The 18,424-nt window shown below is 30.1% G+C and overlaps 1 long non-coding RNA gene across 1 annotated transcript; it reads left to right on the top strand.

Moving 5' to 3' along the window:
* Positions 1–10,660: 10,660 nt before the first annotated feature.
* LOC118645913 lies at positions 10,661–14,676 on the top strand. The gene is made up of 2 exons (XR_004963553.1): positions 10,661–10,807; positions 11,765–14,676. It is a non-coding gene; the product is annotated as an uncharacterized LOC118645913 (long non-coding RNA).
* The last annotated feature ends 3,748 nt before the right edge of the window (positions 14,677–18,424 follow it).

Here is an 18,424-nt window from a genome sequence, read left to right as displayed (position 1 = left end):
CTGAAATAACTAATTGAAACCTTGTCACAATATTCTGGCGGAAATATAAGATTTTTTACAGATTTTTATATACTTTTTCCATTTTGCTACAATGTCACATGTAACAAAACATGCCCCATGTAACAACTAGCCCCGGTCTCCTATATTTAATGTACCTGTACCCCCCTTAAGGTTTGGAAATTTTTGTAATTTTTTACAATTTTAAACTATGTAAAGTATTTTCAATTATTTATATAAGTATAGTAAAAAGTTCAAGAAAAGATAGCACTTGGACTATGTTAATTACAAATATACCCAATGTGGATATATTTGGTACAATTACCAATATACCCAGCTATATATGTTTCTCTTTTTCGTTAATATTTTTGAAAAAATGTAAAATAACAAAATTAAAATATTTAATTAAGCATTTATTGACATATTTATGGAAAAAATTACACATATTGTACAATAGATAGCTCTATTAAATAATGAAACTGTTTATTTACTACAAGGGATGTTATCTCTACTTTTATCTATCAAAAAGCTTCAACTACATATATAACTAAAGAAAGATAAGAAATACTAATCAAAAATTGAACATTAAATAAAGAAATTTTAACTTTCTTGTATATTAAATAAGATATATTGTATTTCTAGTAGTGTGCCTGGCCACACATAATGGTTTTGTAATACAAAGAACTTTCTTTGTTCAATTATAAACAAGATAATTTAATAAAAATCTAAAATAAATACAGTGTTAAAAAGCATAAATAAAAAGCTACAATAATATGAATTGTGGATATTTATAATTGTTACATGATAGTTGCACAAAGCAAAAACTTACATCTGAAATTTTAAATTCAAGAGCACAATTTGAAAAAAGTGTGATTACAAATTGTAGAAAAAAGATATTGAGCATTAATTAGCATAAATACATCATATCGATTTCCTGAGCGATATATTAACGTTATCTATAAAATGCATTGTGTAACTGTTTAAAAATGGGGAGTGAGCCAAAGAACCCCGCACTAATCATATGGAAAATGTTTCCCGGTAAAATTAATTGGTTTTTTTATATGTTGTAGCTTATGAGCTACTGAACAAAAAATGTAATGGGCACAAAACTCAATAATGGACAGTTATGACCAGTTATCAAGTTATAATCAGTCAAACATGAAAAATTCGGGTTGCCGAATAGTCAAATCTCGGAAAGTATTGATTTTTTGGAAAAACGTTTGAAGCAAAAATAGTAGGGTTTTACAAAATATGTTACCTGGTGACATTATTTTAGAATTTTGAATGATCTTGAAAAGCTTCGTGAACAAAAATCTTCCACAAAAACCTTTATGTGTCACAGCAGGCAATTCTTTTGATGGCTATTCTGGAAGAGATTACTACAAAAATAAGAAACAATTTTTTGGTATGACAAAAGACAAAAGAATTTTAATCTTATTTTAATTTAAAATCATATTGCTGTATTCTATATAGCATTCAGAAATTTAGAATGTTAAAACAAAATTAGTTAAGTAAAATAAAAGTCAATGTTAGCTAAACTTTAAAAATAAATATATAAATTAGTATCTGTGAATATATATAATTATATATATGCCTCTAAAATAGCAAATTTTGTTTGTCAAAATTTAAATTTATTGAATTAGAATTTTAATACAATTGCAATCTAGTAAATATATTAATAATTTTATTTTAAAATATTTAAAATAATACTTTAGTAATACGAAATGATCATTTTGCAATAATAAAAAGTATTTTTGCTTAAAAGTTTGTGTAGTAATAATTTAAGTAATAACTATTGTAGCAAGTGGGAGGGGAGGGGGTAGACGTTCCCTCGCCGTGTTGCGTTCGTGTTTGTGTTCGTGGGGTCGGCCAGCCACGCCGAAGGGAATGCTCGAAGAAACAGACGTTGGATAAGACACACAGAATATATTTATACCAAAAGAAAAAAATAGCTACAGAGAAATATATTCGATCGTGAGAGGAACGCGTATCGTGTACCACACCCCGAGCATGCTGCTGTAAGTGGTTGTAAGACTGACTCTTCTTAGGCTTGTTCTTGGTAGCTGTACTGCTGTACTGGTGCAATAAGTTAGAATGAGAAAAATATATTTGTCTCATTCTAACTTATTGCACCAGTGCAGCAGTGCAGCGACGAAGAACAGGCCTCTTCTCTTCGGGGGGGGGGAGGGGGGCGAGCAGTGCTGTCCGCCTGCAAGCGCGCAGGTACGGGTTCTAAAGCGCGTTATGAGGCCCTTCGCGCTACACTATCATACATTTGAAAGAGGCTACTTTTATAAATCAGCATAGAAATAGCTTATTTGCTATTTAGTTGATAATTGAACACAAAAATTAGAAGAATTATACAGAAAGCCATCACAACTATATTAAGTTATTTTATTAAAATATAATTATTAATAAATGCTTAAAATAAATCAAATAGTTACATATATAAACGTATTATTTTTTATGTATGTAACTTGTTATCTAATTTAAATTTAAATTTAAATTGTCATGTTATCTAATTTAATTATTTGAAATATTTGGATTCATGTTGATACCCATACAGCACAAAAGCTTGCAGCAACATTGCTGCAACGTTGCAACATTGCATATTGCGATGTAATGTTTCAGAGATATTGCAAAGACATTATTTTACAATATTACTTCAGCAATGATGCAGCAACATTTTAAAATATTATTAAAATAGTGAAAATGGATAAAATTAATATTCAATACAGTTTGAATAAATATATTACAGTAACTTTTCAAAAATAATGTAAAAGTGATCGTTCTATATTATTTAAAATTTTTCATCTATAGAGATACATGCATTCTGGAGTAGTTTTAATTTGTGTGTAAAACTATTATTATGTAGATTTGTGTATAACAGAGTACAAGGTTATTCAAAATTATTTTAAATAACTGTATTTTTTAATTTAACAAATACAGAGTGATTATAGTGACATCAACCAAACGATCATCCGATCAATTCATTCAGTTTTAAATAATTATATTTTGAATTTAACAACAGAGTGATTACGTCAACCAAAAGATAAATTTTGTAAATTTTGTCTCTCTCATCTTATAATGTACTTATATAAAATAAAAGACAAAACTTGCAAAGTTTATCTTTTGGTTGAAGTTTTACTAATCACTCTGTATTTGTTAAATTCAAAATAGTTATTTAAAATCAGATGAATTATTTTGAATAATCTTTTTCTGAATAATATTGCATACATATTTCACTGCAATATTGCTACAATATTACGTAACAATATTCTAAAAGCGGACATTTTACCATTGCTGCAATCTTGCAGCAACCTTGCAGCAACATTTCACAACGTTTATGCAATATTGCAATCTTGCGTTGAAATGTTGCCACAATGTTGCTGCAATCTTTTTGTGCTGTATGGGCGCGATTGCACGGAGAGAATGCCGGGATCCGTCCCGATAGAGACGCGAAGCGAGTGATAAGGAATGCGGTAAGTTCACGGGAGGTGATAGGAAGATAAAGAAGGCGATGGTGTCACTCACACTTAATTATTTATTCACAAACGAACGTTTGGAGCGAGGGGCGAACCGTATCTTTTACAAGGTTTCGGATATCTTGATACGCCCTGATATTACGCTGCCTAGTCGATGCGGAAATCTTGCAGAGCCTCGAGATCGAGGCTCTCGCGAATCCGGAAATTTTGCGCGCGATCCGACGGAGATCTTGTGCGCGAGGTAGAGGACGTTCGCGAGGAAGATACGGTCACCCGCGCATTAACGTAACGCACTCACACATTCACACGAATACACGAAGGTAAAAATTAATTGACATGGTCGCCGAATTATGGATGGAAGTGAATCCCCGCAGCTAGGATCGGCGGATGACGCGGGAGATCTGCGGGACGATCTTATGTCAGTGCCGGGCTGCGAGAGACTGGCGAATTTTGCATCGTAAAACAATTACGATCGGAAGCGAAAAAAGGGGCGGTAGGGAACGGATATCGAGACTTATTTGGGCATTGATTTGGACGTGCCCTTTTTTGGGCTTGTTTATTTGCATAGTTACTACGATGCATAGTTACCTACGATGCGAGCAAACGAAAATCGCGCGCGTGAGGAGCTAATGACAGCGCTGCGCGACTAGGTGCATCGCAGAAATGAACTACAAGGAGCTCGATGGCTGTCAGGCGCTCTCACTACTCGCGGAGCAAATAAACAGAGCAAATAAAAAGGAAATGTTAAAATTCTAACGTAACTGTTATAATCTCGAACAATATATTTTAATTATATTATTTTATATCTTATAGTTAAAATATATTATAGAAAATATATTTCATTTTTTTTCTTTATTTGAATCGAATTGCATTATAATGCGTAAAACAACTTTGTGGTGAAGTATCTCAATATCTTGTATTCGTAATCTAGCTAGTATTTATAATTTTATATTAAATATATTGATTATCTTAAGGTTATCTTCTCTGTAATCAATAAAGCGATCCGTACAATATCTAAAGATAAACTAAAATGTTTCAAGTATAAGAATGGAGCATTAGTAGTACTCTAGACATTTAGTAACTAAAGAATAATCAACATATATTAGATGTAATTAATATTTTAACTATATTAATAACAACATTACAAAAAGTTAAAAAATATTTGATTTTATTTAAATGATAAAAGAATTATTTGATTATTATTAATTACTATTGTAATAGAGATTAGTGTAAAATAATATGAAATAGAAATGTTATTTTTATCTTTGTATCACTTTAAACGTTATACTTATTAAAATAAAAATATTAAATTGTGTTATTTGATAAGTAATATTTACAAAACAAATATTTAAAAATTGGAATATTTAATTTCTATAAATAAATATTAGAAAAATTCTACATATATCTGCGTATATATATATATAATTATTTACACAAAAAAGAATTCTAATATAATGCTGTATAATTCAATATGGGTTTATAAATATCTTGATATAATTATATATATTTATTTATTCAAAAAGTAATTTTAATAAAATGTTGTATAATTCAATATGGGGTTGTAAATATTTTGATACAATTATATATAATTATCCACTCAAAAATATAATGTCGCATAATTTGATATAAAGTTATAAATATTTTGATATAATTATATATAAATTAATATATAAATTGATCTTATTATATGTAATTATATATAATATGATATAATTATACATAATTAGGTATAAACTTTTTTCCCGGGTTATTACAGAGGTACGAGATGCGAGTTTTTTGGACGGCTAGATACGATTGACTTGATTCTGAGACGCTCTGCTTGCAATTTTATAATCGAATATATTTAGTCTTAAGCGTAAACATTAACTGGTTAGATGGCAAAACCGTTACGTCCCTGAATTTCACGGAGTGGGAGTGAAACCAAGCAATAGGAGATAACCCCGCGTTAGCGGACTCAGAGCCCCGAACAGTTCGCTAACGCGGGGTTTCACTGTATTAAAAAAATACCGCATTTATTTGCTAAAATACCCTAAAATGCAGTGCAAATTTCATACTCGTGTGCAATCAACAAAAAACATCGTATCAACATGTATTTTTTTTAAATTGCTTAGAAAAAATGAACTTTAAGAATCTGGATTAATATTAGCCAGATTTTAACGAGAAAGTTATGAAAAATAATAACAAACTTTTACTTTTTTCAATTAAAATAATATGTTTGGTTTTCATGCGATACAAAAAGTTCGCACTTAACAAATCAAACTTTCGCCTAGGGATTCTTCAAGTAGAGTCTTTGCCCTTTAATTTAAAAAAAAGTACATGTAATTTGGATAATTTTTTGCAAAGTTGCATCACTTTGAAAATTGCCCAAAAATTAGTTAAAATTTTTGTCTCGTTTTTTTTTGCGCCAGTGTATATACATCCCATATACATGATTCAAATAAACATTATGGTATATAATGTGTATATCCATTAATCAATTAATTAGTATAATTTAGTATAATTTTTGCATTTATGTTATTATTAAATTAACCTTAACCTACAATTGAATATTAGTAATATAACATTCCCATATAGCACAAAACCATTGCAGAAACATTGCAGCAATGTTATTCTGCAATATTGCAATATTGCAGTAACAGTGCAAACCGTTGCTACAACGTTGCTGCAATGTTGCAGCAGAGGCTTGCAGCAAACTTACAATGCAACATTGCAGCAACGTTGCAACAAAATATATATGCAATAATACGGATATATACGGATAAGGCTATAGTAGTGAGAAATATAATATATATTTATTTACTTATAATAACATATAAACATGTACCATATAAATTATTTATATAAATAAAATAAATGAACGATGCGTTAAATAAATTCAAAGACTGTTGTATTGCTGGTTATATAAAATATAAGAACTGTGTATTAAATACAGCTAGTACATTCAATAAATTATATATTTATAAAAACTAACGCATAAACTGTTTATATAACTATAAATTATAAACTATGCGTGTAAAACAAAAACATTGTAATTTTTGGTAAAAAAAAAGATACGAGAAGTGTGCTAATAAAGAATGCACTGTTTATGTGACTACAAATTATAAACTATGCACATAAAACAAAAACATTGTTATCTTGAACGCGACAAGGCAAGACGCGGCAGCCAAATAATGGCCGCGCGGTATTTATAATTAAGGTATCAATCATGAATCCTTTCTTCTGTAATGTGAACACATTAACGAAACGTTTTATTGAAAAATTTAATATATATTTGTGAATAAATACTTAACACTTTTTTCACGAGTTTATATAGACAATGAGAAAAAATTGATGAATGATATCCTCTAATATTATATTTATAAGACCCTAGTCTTAATTAATTGCATAAAAATTCACAGAAAGTATAAGTTAATTCTCTCATCGGATATTTACTACGTTTCGAATTGCATTACAAATAAAATGTTATTTATAGTGTTTTGAAATTGAATGTGTATGTAACATACACTATAAATTTTTAGTATTGCAGATAGCAATTTAATGTATTATATTGCAAAATAATTCAGGTGCAATATTGCCGCAACATTGCATTAAATTGCAAAATGTTGCAACGTTGCAGCAATGTTGCTGCAAACTTCGGTGCTATATGGGATTAGTTTTTTTTAGATATAAATGTTGGTTAATTGTACTAAATTATGCAAAAAAATAAAAAGCGTAGATTCCTTGCAATAAGAGTAATAAAAAAATTAAGTTATAATAACAAAGAGCATATGCACACGCCGCATAAGTAAATAAATTATTTATACGTATTTAACGCGTGAAATAAATAATTAAAAAAAGATAAAAATTAATTAGAACGTTTATTTGAGGAGATATACGAAAATAGTTTAGCTCATTAATCTTGTCTCGTCGAGATAGCCCAGTTTAAAAAAAAAATCATCTTTCTAGGACGCTTAGTTCCCGAGATATTAACGATTGAAGTAATTTGAACGCGCCAGATCAATTTTGTACGCGCTCGCCTGGCCACGCGCTAGCAGACAACGTGCGCGCGCGCGCGCGCCTTCGGCCGCCACCCTCGAGTGACATTGCTTTTGTTAACACATTTACAGTGGTTAATCTTCATAAATCGCTTCAAACTTTTGGGAAAGGCTACTTTAACTACTTGATAAAACGCTGTCAAAATTTCAGTTCTTAATATTCATAACTGTAGCAACTGTTGCATTGAACACATTTTGCAATACCGATATATAATACTGCAACTTTTTAAGAAGAGAAAAAACTTTGGTTCATGTTCGTGCATGGTCTCAAAAATGTAGAAATTAAATTTTAGTGGAGCACGTTTTGGTTAAACAATTGACATTATTCTAAAAGTTGTTAATATTTTTTTATGAAATTTGGTACACTTTTTTATCGTCATAAAAGCTATATTTTCCTACAATTTCAAATGCTTGAGTTAATTTTTAAAAAAGTTATAAACAATTAAAAAATGGCTATTTTTTATGGTTTTTTCTATTTTACAACCAAACTAATCGACCGATATTAATGAACCAAACTTATTATTGTAGATCTACTTAATATCTACAACTTTTATTTGAAACTTTTTTTGTTTCCGTTGATTCCGTTTTTAGTTTACGAGGCGCAAGCAAAAAACTGCTTTTTCCTCACTTCAACCCGTAATTTTGCAATAACCCCCAGCTTTTTGCGAGTTGCAAACGTACCTATCTTAATCAACACATATTAATTTTTACGCATAGTCCAACCTGAGTTGTCAATTTTATTACAAAACGGCCCTTTTTGAAGCTAATTCTACTGGACTATAGGCTTTTCGATCAATTCTTGAGTCGATAAATGACGGATGACGTGGACGATGCCATCAATTTTGTGAAAGGACTCAAGGAGAGTTTCAACGAGTTGCGGCAGATCTAAGGTTTCCGGCACGGAAAGCGAAAGCCATTTGTTTACAAAGACCTGGCAACAGCTTGAGTATTTGTTCGGCATGACGCACCAAAGTTGATCGGCACCTTCAAGCACACTATAATGGGCCATATCCGGTCGTTAGACGTAACGAAAAGAATTTTGTCGTTTCCATTAACGACAAAAACGTAACCATTTTCATCGACTGATTAAAACTAACGTATATTCTTACAGGTGACGGCAAGAACACGTTAAGCTATATCGACAGGTTCGAGCGAAATATCGTGCATCGGCGCGCGGGTCAGTAACCAAAGTCAAGACGATGCCGCCGCTCCCGGAGCCGCCGGAGACTGAAACGACAAAAGTAGGCAGAAAAGTCTGGTTTCCAAAGCGCCTATTCTGTTACTCTTAACGACAATTCAGTATTGTTATATTAATTGTCGTTGCGCAGCTTTTTTGTCATATATAATATATGCGCAACGACAATATAACGATATTGACACTGTCGTTAAAAGTTACAGAATAGGCTTACAGGCGGGCTTAAGATGAGACCGGAAAATTGTGATGAAGAAAAAAAATTTTTTTTCTTTTGTAACTGACAAACAAACCATCAAAATTCAAATTGATTGTCCATTTAATGATCCAATCTACGCTTTAATTTCACCATTTTATATGTATAATTTTACTTTATTTATTTACTTGTCATTTTATTTTGATTGTATTTATTTATTGTATTTTATTTACACTGGCGCAAAAAAAAACGAAACAAAATTTTTGACCGATTTTTAGGCAATTTTCAAAGTGATGCAACTTTGCGGAAAATCATCCAAATTACATGTACTTTTTTTTAAATTAAAGGGCAAAGACTCTACTTTGCGAATCCCTAAGCGAAAATTTGATTTGTTAAGTGTGAACCTTTCGTATCGCATAAAAACCAAACATTTTTAATTGAAAAAAGTAAAAGTTTGTTATCATTTTTTACAAGTTTTTCGTTAAAATCTTGCTAATATTAATTCAGATTCTTAAAGTTCATTCTTTTCTAAGCAATTTAAAAAAAAATACATGCCGATACGATGTTTTTTGTTGATTGCACGCGAGTTTGAAATTTGCACTGAATTTTAAGGTATTTTAGCGAATAAATACGGTATTTTTTGAATATCATAAATTTTGAGTATCAATCTAATATTGCACATTGATTTTATTCGTGTTGAACTCAATCATACCGCTGTCATGAAAGTGACCCGATCTGCACTACGTGGAGAATGACGATCGGATTTTGTACATCACGTGGCCCTGAAAAGGCTGATTTTTTAAAATAAAATTTAAACTTTTATTTTTTATGTATGAGTATGTGTATATGTATGTTTACGTGTATGTGTGGGTTTATGAGTATAGATGAATGTGATCTTCTGTTGACTTCAGTGAAATTGGTGCGTCATCAGCTATCCGTTATATTCAGATCAGTAAGTACAAATTTCCACCGATGAATTTCAGAGCCACATGATGTACAAAATCCGATCGTCATTCTCCACGTGGTGCAGATCGAGTCACTTTGATGACAGCGGTATGATTGAATTCAACACGAATAAAATCAATGTGCAATATCATATTGATACTCAAAATTTATGATATTCAAAAAATACCGTATTTATTTGCTAAAATACCTTAAAATGCAGTGCAAATTTCAAACTCGCGTGCAATCAACAAAAAACATCGTATCGGCATGTATTTTTTTTAAATTGCTTAGAAAAGAATGAACTTTAAGAATCTGAATTAATATTAGCAAGATTTTAACGAGAAACTTGTGCAAAATGATAACAAACTTTTACTTTTTTCAATTAAAAAACACATGTTTGGTTTTCATGCGATACAAAAGGTTTGCACTTAACAAATCAAACTTTCGCATAAGGATTCTCAAAGTAGAGTTTTTGCCCTTTAATTTAAAACAAAGTACATGTAATTTGGATGATTTTTCGCAAAGTTGCATTACTTTGAAAATTGTCTAAAAATCGGTCAAAAATTTTGTTTCGTTTTTTTTTGCGCCAGTGTATTTTGTACTTATTATGTTGTATTGAAATAACTGATGTATTTGTATTTGACGACTGTAGTTTATCCACATCGCAGTTAAGTATCAGAGTGTACACGCACCGGCAGATATGGTATCCCTCGGTGTCCGGCGCATGGCGATCCACAAACACACACACACACACACACACACACACACACACGCACGCACGCACGCACGCACGCACGCACGCACGCACACGAAGCGCCGTACATGTTACTGGGCGTGCGGTGAAGTGTAGACGGGAAAGAGCGAAAAAATTATATCTTTCTTGAGCGTGTGGCGTTGGTGAAGGATGCAACATCGGCGCATTCCCCAATTTTTACGCTGAGGGACACCATTTCTATCGGTGCGTGTATAATGTTCATCGCGCTGTTAGTACAACACTGGCAGGGGCGTTCTGTGGCTATTGTATTGCCACAACTGTCGCTGCGAATGTGAGCTGCATCGACAACGATCGTTTAAAAATTAGCAGTAAATAATATCACAGGCACACACAAAAAAAAAGTGGTTGGTCCGGCGGACTAGACTAGTCAATCCTTATGTATTTTGACCCGTTGAATCCGAATCTAAGGTCAGAATTGCAAAGTTAGCTCGCATTTTCTAACCTCAAAAAAATTTTTTTTTAAAATATTGGTCTGGTGGGCCAGACTAGTCAATCCTTATGTATTTTGACCCGCTAAATCCGAATCCAAGGTCAGAATTGCAAAGTTAGCTCGCATTTCTTAACCTAAAAAAAAAAAATTTTTTTTTAATGTTGGTCCGGCAAACCAGACTAGTTTATTCTTATGTATTTTGACCCGCTGAATCCAAATCCAAGATCGGAATTGCTGAATTGGCTCATTTTTTCCTAACCTCAAAAAAAAATTTTTTTTTTAATGTTGGTCCGGCGGACCAGACTAGTCCATCCTTATGTATTTTGACCCGCTGAATCCAAATCCAAGGTCAGAATTGCTGAATTAGCTCATTTTTTCCTAATCTCAAAAAAAATTTTTTTTAAGTTAGGAAATGCGAGCTAACTTTGCAATTCTGACCTTGGATTCGGATTCAGCAGGTCAAAATACATAAGAATTGACTAGTCTGGCCCACCGGACCAATATTTAAAAAAAAAATTTTTTTGAGGTTAGAAAATGCGAGCTAATTTTGCAATTCTGATCTTAGATTCGGATTCAGCGGATCGAAATACATAAGGATTGATTAGTCTAGTCCGCCGGACCAACCACTTTTTTTTTGTGTGCCTGTGTAATTAAAAAAGAATTTTTTTGTGGTTTGAAAATGCGAGCTAACTTTGCAATTTTGACCTTAGATTCGGATTCAGCGGGTCGAAATACATAAGGATTGACTAGTCTAGTCCGCCGGACCAACCACTTTTTTTTTTGTGTGCCTGTGTATTTAAAGTCGAGGCAAAGAGATAGAGATGTCAAGCGTGAAGACAAGAAGAGAGGAAGACGGAGTATATGAAGTTGGCACCCTTTTTTTGAAAATCACAATTTCGAAAGTTATTCCAGGTTGTTTTAACCTTGTTCTACATTGTTCCAAAGTGACAAAATTTTATCACAAACGGTTCTCTATGAAATAAAAGAAAATGATTTTTTGAGCTGGCACCGCTTTTTCATGAATCAAAAAATTCGTTATTGCTATAGATTGTTCTAGTTGTTTCAAGCATTGTTTCAAAAGAAAAACTTCATAAGATAAACAAGAAGCTATGAAAAAAAAAAAAATTTTTGAGCTGGCACCCCTTTTTGCAAAAATTATATAATTTGCTATTATTATAGATTGTTATAGTTGTTTGAAGCATCGTTCCAAAGTATAGTCTCTAAGTATAGTTCCAAAGTATAAAGTTTAAAATATGACTTTTGGACAACTATAAGATACATCTTGAAGAAAAAAGTTCAAATTTTAAGAAGAAAAATATGTCGCGTTCTTTTAAAAAATATGATTGTTTTGTATATTGAAGATTACCGATTTTCAAAAAAGGTTTTTTTCGCTACGCACGTTGTTTTTCAAATAAATAATTAAATAGAAGACAAAATAAGAATATATACACATAAATATATAAAAAATACATTTATTAATTAATCAAAATTCAAGAAAATATTAAGGCAGATCAGCGGAACATTGTAAACAGGCTTTTGCAACATGATTGGTACACATAGCACGTAGACATTTTAAGCGATAAATCAATATATCAATATAATAATACATGAAATCTTATAATTCTTAACAATAATGATAATACTTACATGATAATCAACTTAACTGCAAAGTTGTATATTTTTAATTTGTTAAAAGTTGCGTTATCACGCTTTGGGATCACTGAGACTTCAAACAAAAGTTTATATTTGTTTGTCTTTGTTGCCGAAGGAAGACTGACGCCGGCAACCGTTCAAGATTATAATATAACTAACAAACATTCCCCCCCTCCAGTCCGGGATTTCGGGCGACGCTGTGAACGAAGGGATAATTGGAAAAAAAAGGAATAAGAAGTTTCTAAAATTAGGAAACGAAAGGATGTAGTCTTTAGCGCATGCATATTATGATATGATTATTTTAGCGGAAACGGGAAAGTTTTGGAGAATACAATGCTTAAAAAGGTTTTATAGAATAAAAAATTAAAGCTAAATTTCAAGAAAACAAAAGTAATGGTATTTAATAGAAATGGAAAAAAGGAAAAATGAAACTGGGAAAATAAGAAGTTAGAAGAAGTAAGGACATTCAAATATTTTATGTTTAACAGGAAAGGGGAATATAAAAATTACATTAAAGAGTTACTGAAAAAAAGGAAGTTGGCAAATAACAAGGTTTCGGTTTTAGCATTGTAAAAATAATTTTAGTACATGATTATTGCTATTTAACCTTTAAAATACTGGCCCTTTTTACACGATTTTTTTAGTTTTAGTGCTAGAAAATTTGTGTCCTTGTCAGTGAATTGAACTATGAAAAAGATAATATTGCTCCAGCGTCTTATATTAGGCTTCTAATCAGAAAAAAAAGAGTGATTATTTTTCGTTGTATTTGAAATTTACGTTATTGTTTATTGTTAAAATAATTGTTTAACGCCATTTAAATTAAAAATGTGTTAAAAAATATGTATAAGAACATAATTATGTCGCACTTTGTGAGGTATAAGGCAGTAAAATTTTATTATACATATTTTTTAAGGTATATTTTAACATTTAATTACACATACTTCCTCATTCTTTTTAAACTTAACCGCATTATCACCCAAATGTATGTACAGTATTGAGTACTTTCTTATTATTTAACTTTTTACTTGGCTGTATATATTTTGAGTTATACAAAATTAAACGATGATATAGGATGTTGTCAATATGGCCATCTAAGTGTGCTATGAGGTAATATAGTCACTTTCGAAATCTCCATATCGACAAAATTTCTCGATAAATCGATTAAAGGCTTAATTTAAGGCTGTTAATCTTTTTAAATCCTTTATATGAATAAGGTTCTTCAGATATAAGGTTATTTTTATTTAATTTTCATTAAATGTGAATAAAAATCACCTGTTTCAATATAACAACTTATTTTATGTACATATAAATGTTTCTAACAAAATACTGTGACCTTTTTAAACAAAACCAATTTTTTTACATTTATTTTTGTGGTGGTCATATTACTCTCCCTATTTCTTTTTGGCCCATTATGCAGTATCGTTACATTTTTATAAATAATCTATAACATAATGAATATTTTATAACTTTGAATTGAAAATCTAATGAGTAACACTTTGATGAATATAATTGTAAAATTTTAACTCAAAACATTGATTATTAACGAAGTTTGATTGGGATACAAGAGCAATAAAACTGTTAAGGAATAATGTAGAGAGGGATATAATAAAAGAATTGGAGACAGACATACAAAAACATTGAGAAAGAAAGTAAATTAAGAAACGGGAGATACAATATAAGATATAAAGAATATATAAGATAAAATTCAGATATTTAAGTAGAGAGAGTTTAGCAAAAAGAGTAAAAGATAGAGCAAGGGTACGGGTGTTGATTAAAATATGAAAATAGAGAAGAAAATAAATATTGTTTGGAGGAAAAAAGAAAGGTACGTGTATTTTGTATAGAAGGAGAAGATGAGCTAATACATCTTATTTATCCAGTGATTTAAGAAAATTAAAGCGGAAAAATCAAAACAAATATAGAACGACGAATTAGATGAAAGAGAAGAGAAAGTATTAAAAAAATTTTGGAAGAAGAAAAAAAGATTAGGACAAGAAAAAAAAAGAAGAAAGAAGGTACCAGTAGTAGAAAGTATAAGGAGAGGGCACTAAGTAGAAAATTTAGTAAGTACAGTAAGTAATAGATAAGATTAAGTTTAAATTGAAAAAAAGACTGTAAATAGAAAAGAAGACTATAAGAATATTTATACAATATAAGAAATGGTACTCTCTAAATTTCTTAGAGTAAAATATCACTCCAAATGAGTTGATTTTTACATCAAGCGATAATGAAAATAATGCAATTTCTCATGGTGCAACTCCCAATAATGAAAATCTACTTTTCATGAAAGTGATTGTTTTGACTCTAAACGTGGAGTAAAACATCTTACTTATTTCAAAGTGAATTCACTTATTGAGAAAATTAAGTCTTCACTATTTCATCGAGTAAATTTTTCTTTTTTATGTTACGAGTGAACAGATTCACTCATAGAGCCTTAAAAGAATGGCTTATAATTTTAAGACAATGTTTTATGGTTTAAGTCTTTTATGGTTTAAAGTTTAAATTATTCTCAAAACTACGCGTGTGTACGTATCGAATACGTACACACGCGAGACACGTCGCGAGATAATGACTCTATTGTGCCGCAGTTTTGGTCTTTGCCACAAACAAGCGCGAATGTGTTTCACACTCATGCGTATTTCGTATGTTTGTCACTCTTCACGAATAACAAAATTCCACTCTATATTATATAGAGTGAAAATATTTATTATATAGAGTGAAAATATACTCTACATAATAAAGTACACATGTTTCACTTTATTTTGCAGCATTAAAAATTCATTCTACAACAAAAAATGAGAGAATTAACTCCATATGAATAAAACGTCACTCTAACTCGAGTGATTCGACCAGTCACTCAATTTTTGAATGAATTTTCACTCTAAGAAATTTAGAGAATATGCTTTAGGTTATTGTGTTATTGGGTTAATATGTATATTGTGATGTAAGTATCTGTAGGTATTTAAGGGGTAATTAAGTTAATAGCAAATAGAGCGAATTTGTAAAAAGCATAGAAAGACAAAAAAATTAAAATAGAAATATTAGTTTAGATAGATGAAGAAATGGATATATGAATATATTAGAAATTGTAAACCAAGTTCCCTTCCATGGCTATTGTCATGCTGAAGAAAATAAAAATTATTATATACAAACTTAATATTTATTACTAATGTAATATTGAAATAGGGAAGATATTTCATACACCTAAATATTATCGATACCATATTATATATTATTTATGTATTTATTAATATAATACTTAATGTATTCCATTTAGTACACTTGGACAGGAATGGTTGGCCATATAAAATGAACTCTATTCTAGGATTTCTATAGTGCATGCATGTAATGTATTCTATATATAATAGAAGTTAAAACTTCAGTCAAAGTCAAAACTTCAGTTCAGTCAAAAGTACAGCTAACCCTATATGGCCAGGCATTCTTGTCCGCGTGTCTAATCTGAAGGATATTGCATAAACGTTATAATATCCCAACAATATCATATAGATTTTATACGGATATTCTGTTCTTGCAACGTCCTTCAATAAGAGTGTGCAATATGAGATTTGATAAAGGTACATACATTTTATTGAAATGGCAATATTAAAATAATTTTATGTTTTAATAACTTTATTTGTGTGAATTCATTAATTATAATTATTAAAAATATTGAAATATATATTTAAGAAACAAAGTGTATAAAATATATTAATTTTGATTATTTTTTTAATTTTTTGTGTCTTAATTTTTTTATTTTTTAATATATTTAAATTAAAAAAAATAAAACATGTTGCAATTCAAGAAATTTGACAAAATGTTTGTTATTCAAATTTCATACTTGTCAATATGTTATAAATATAATAAATAAAAAGTATTGTCTTACTTATAAACGTAGTGGTATAACGTTTCGAAATATTTGCATATTTTTCAAAAATGGCAATTTCATTATTATCCTTTAAGTCATCATAAATGAGCTGAATTTGTTTTATTAAATACCTTAACTATTTGTTAAAAAAAGTTATTTTAATATTTATATATTTTTTATAAAAAAAGAAGAAAACTCTAAAGGTTGCAAAATTATAACATGTAAATATTTATTAAAATAGGTATAATTAACTTACTTCATCACTGTTAACGTAAAACGAATTGTATGTAACGATTAAAGTAACGATTACAAATGAAAAAGAACAGAACTTTATGATATAATCTGCAGTACATTTTGAAGACACAAGTGTTGCAAACTGTAATTAAAAACTTTTTTAGAAGCATTATACATGTCTTTATCATTTATCTTTTTAAACATAAACCAGATTATACATTATGTTAATGTTTTATTTACTAAAACCGAGTTTTTAAAACAATTTTTGCTGTTAAAATTCTTGGCTAATAATAATTTATTCTATTTTTTAAAATTATTGTACAAAAATACATTGTATTTATTTAGAAATAGTTCTTTATTTATTTAACAATTAATCTAGATCTATTAATATTATTTAAAAGATAATATCTCTGTAAATAAGATATCGTTAATACAATGATATTTTATTACATGTAACGTTTTCTAATATGTAGTTTTTGTTATTTCTGTAAAACATTAAAAATAATGTTTGAAAGAAACACATATTGAAAACGTATTATGAAGCCTTAGAAAGAAAGAAGCCAGTAAAAAAAAAAACAAATTTATATGCTCAAAATTATCTTTTTTATGTATAAATTCTAAGATTTGCAACAAGTAGTTAATTTTTTTAAATTCATTAGACATAAATTTGATAAAACAATTTTATTTTAAGTAAAATATATAGAATAAAATTTTAGTTTTTAAGTTAATAAAAGAGTCGTCAAGTATTGAAGTAATCCTCTACATTACGTAACATAAATGTAGTCAGAAAATCAACATACCTGAAGTAGAACAGTAGTTACAATAATACCGTAACAACAAAATGAATAAAATCGAGCAAATTTTGATCGTTGATAAGGCCATAGACCAACTATTAGCAGAAAAGCACGGTTAAGACTGAAATATTTGTTTATGATACTGATCATCTTTCTACTAACATTAAATGCGTTTAAAAAAGATAAAAGAAACAAAAGTTCGCTTATTCCTCTCTATTAAGTATAAAAGAAATATAAATATCTTTATTTTTTACATTTTCTCTTTTTGTAAAAAATGTTAAGTGCTATAACTTATTTTCTACAACTTAGTCTAATCGTGCGGTTATAAGATAATACAAAATATTTCTATGTGCAATTGAAACACTTGCAATTTAACACTATAGTGTGTATGTGATAGTCGCTGCCGATTACATCGAGCCAACGCCGAGAGAGCATCAGATGTTTCTTTCTCATGGAATATTGAGAAAAAATTTTAAATAAAAGTTACGCATATATATGTATGTATAGTGTATTGTTAAGCCTAAACACAATGCTAGGCAACAGGCAATAGAAACAGGAAATAAAAAAAGAGAAAAAGAGAGAAGAAGATCCTTTCTCTCTTTCATTATTTCTGTTCCTATTGCCTGTTGCCTGGCATTGTGTTTAGGCCCTTACGCGCGCCGCCCATACTTCTCGACCGCAAGTCAGCTGTCCGATTACGAATATCGATCGGCGACAGCAAGCAATTGCGAAGCAGCGATGTCAGTTCAGACGCTCCTTCCAGTAGGGCTGCGTGGGGCTGCGCGAACGGTAGGAGTATTTGCTGTCTTTTTCCGTTTTGAGCT

This window comes from Monomorium pharaonis, chromosome 6 (genome assembly GCF_013373865.1).
Source record: "Monomorium pharaonis isolate MP-MQ-018 chromosome 6, ASM1337386v2, whole genome shotgun sequence".
Taxonomy (NCBI): domain Eukaryota; kingdom Metazoa; phylum Arthropoda; class Insecta; order Hymenoptera; family Formicidae; genus Monomorium; species Monomorium pharaonis.
Note: the sequence above shows the minus strand (reverse complement) of the source record. Positions and strands in the feature narration are given on the sequence as shown.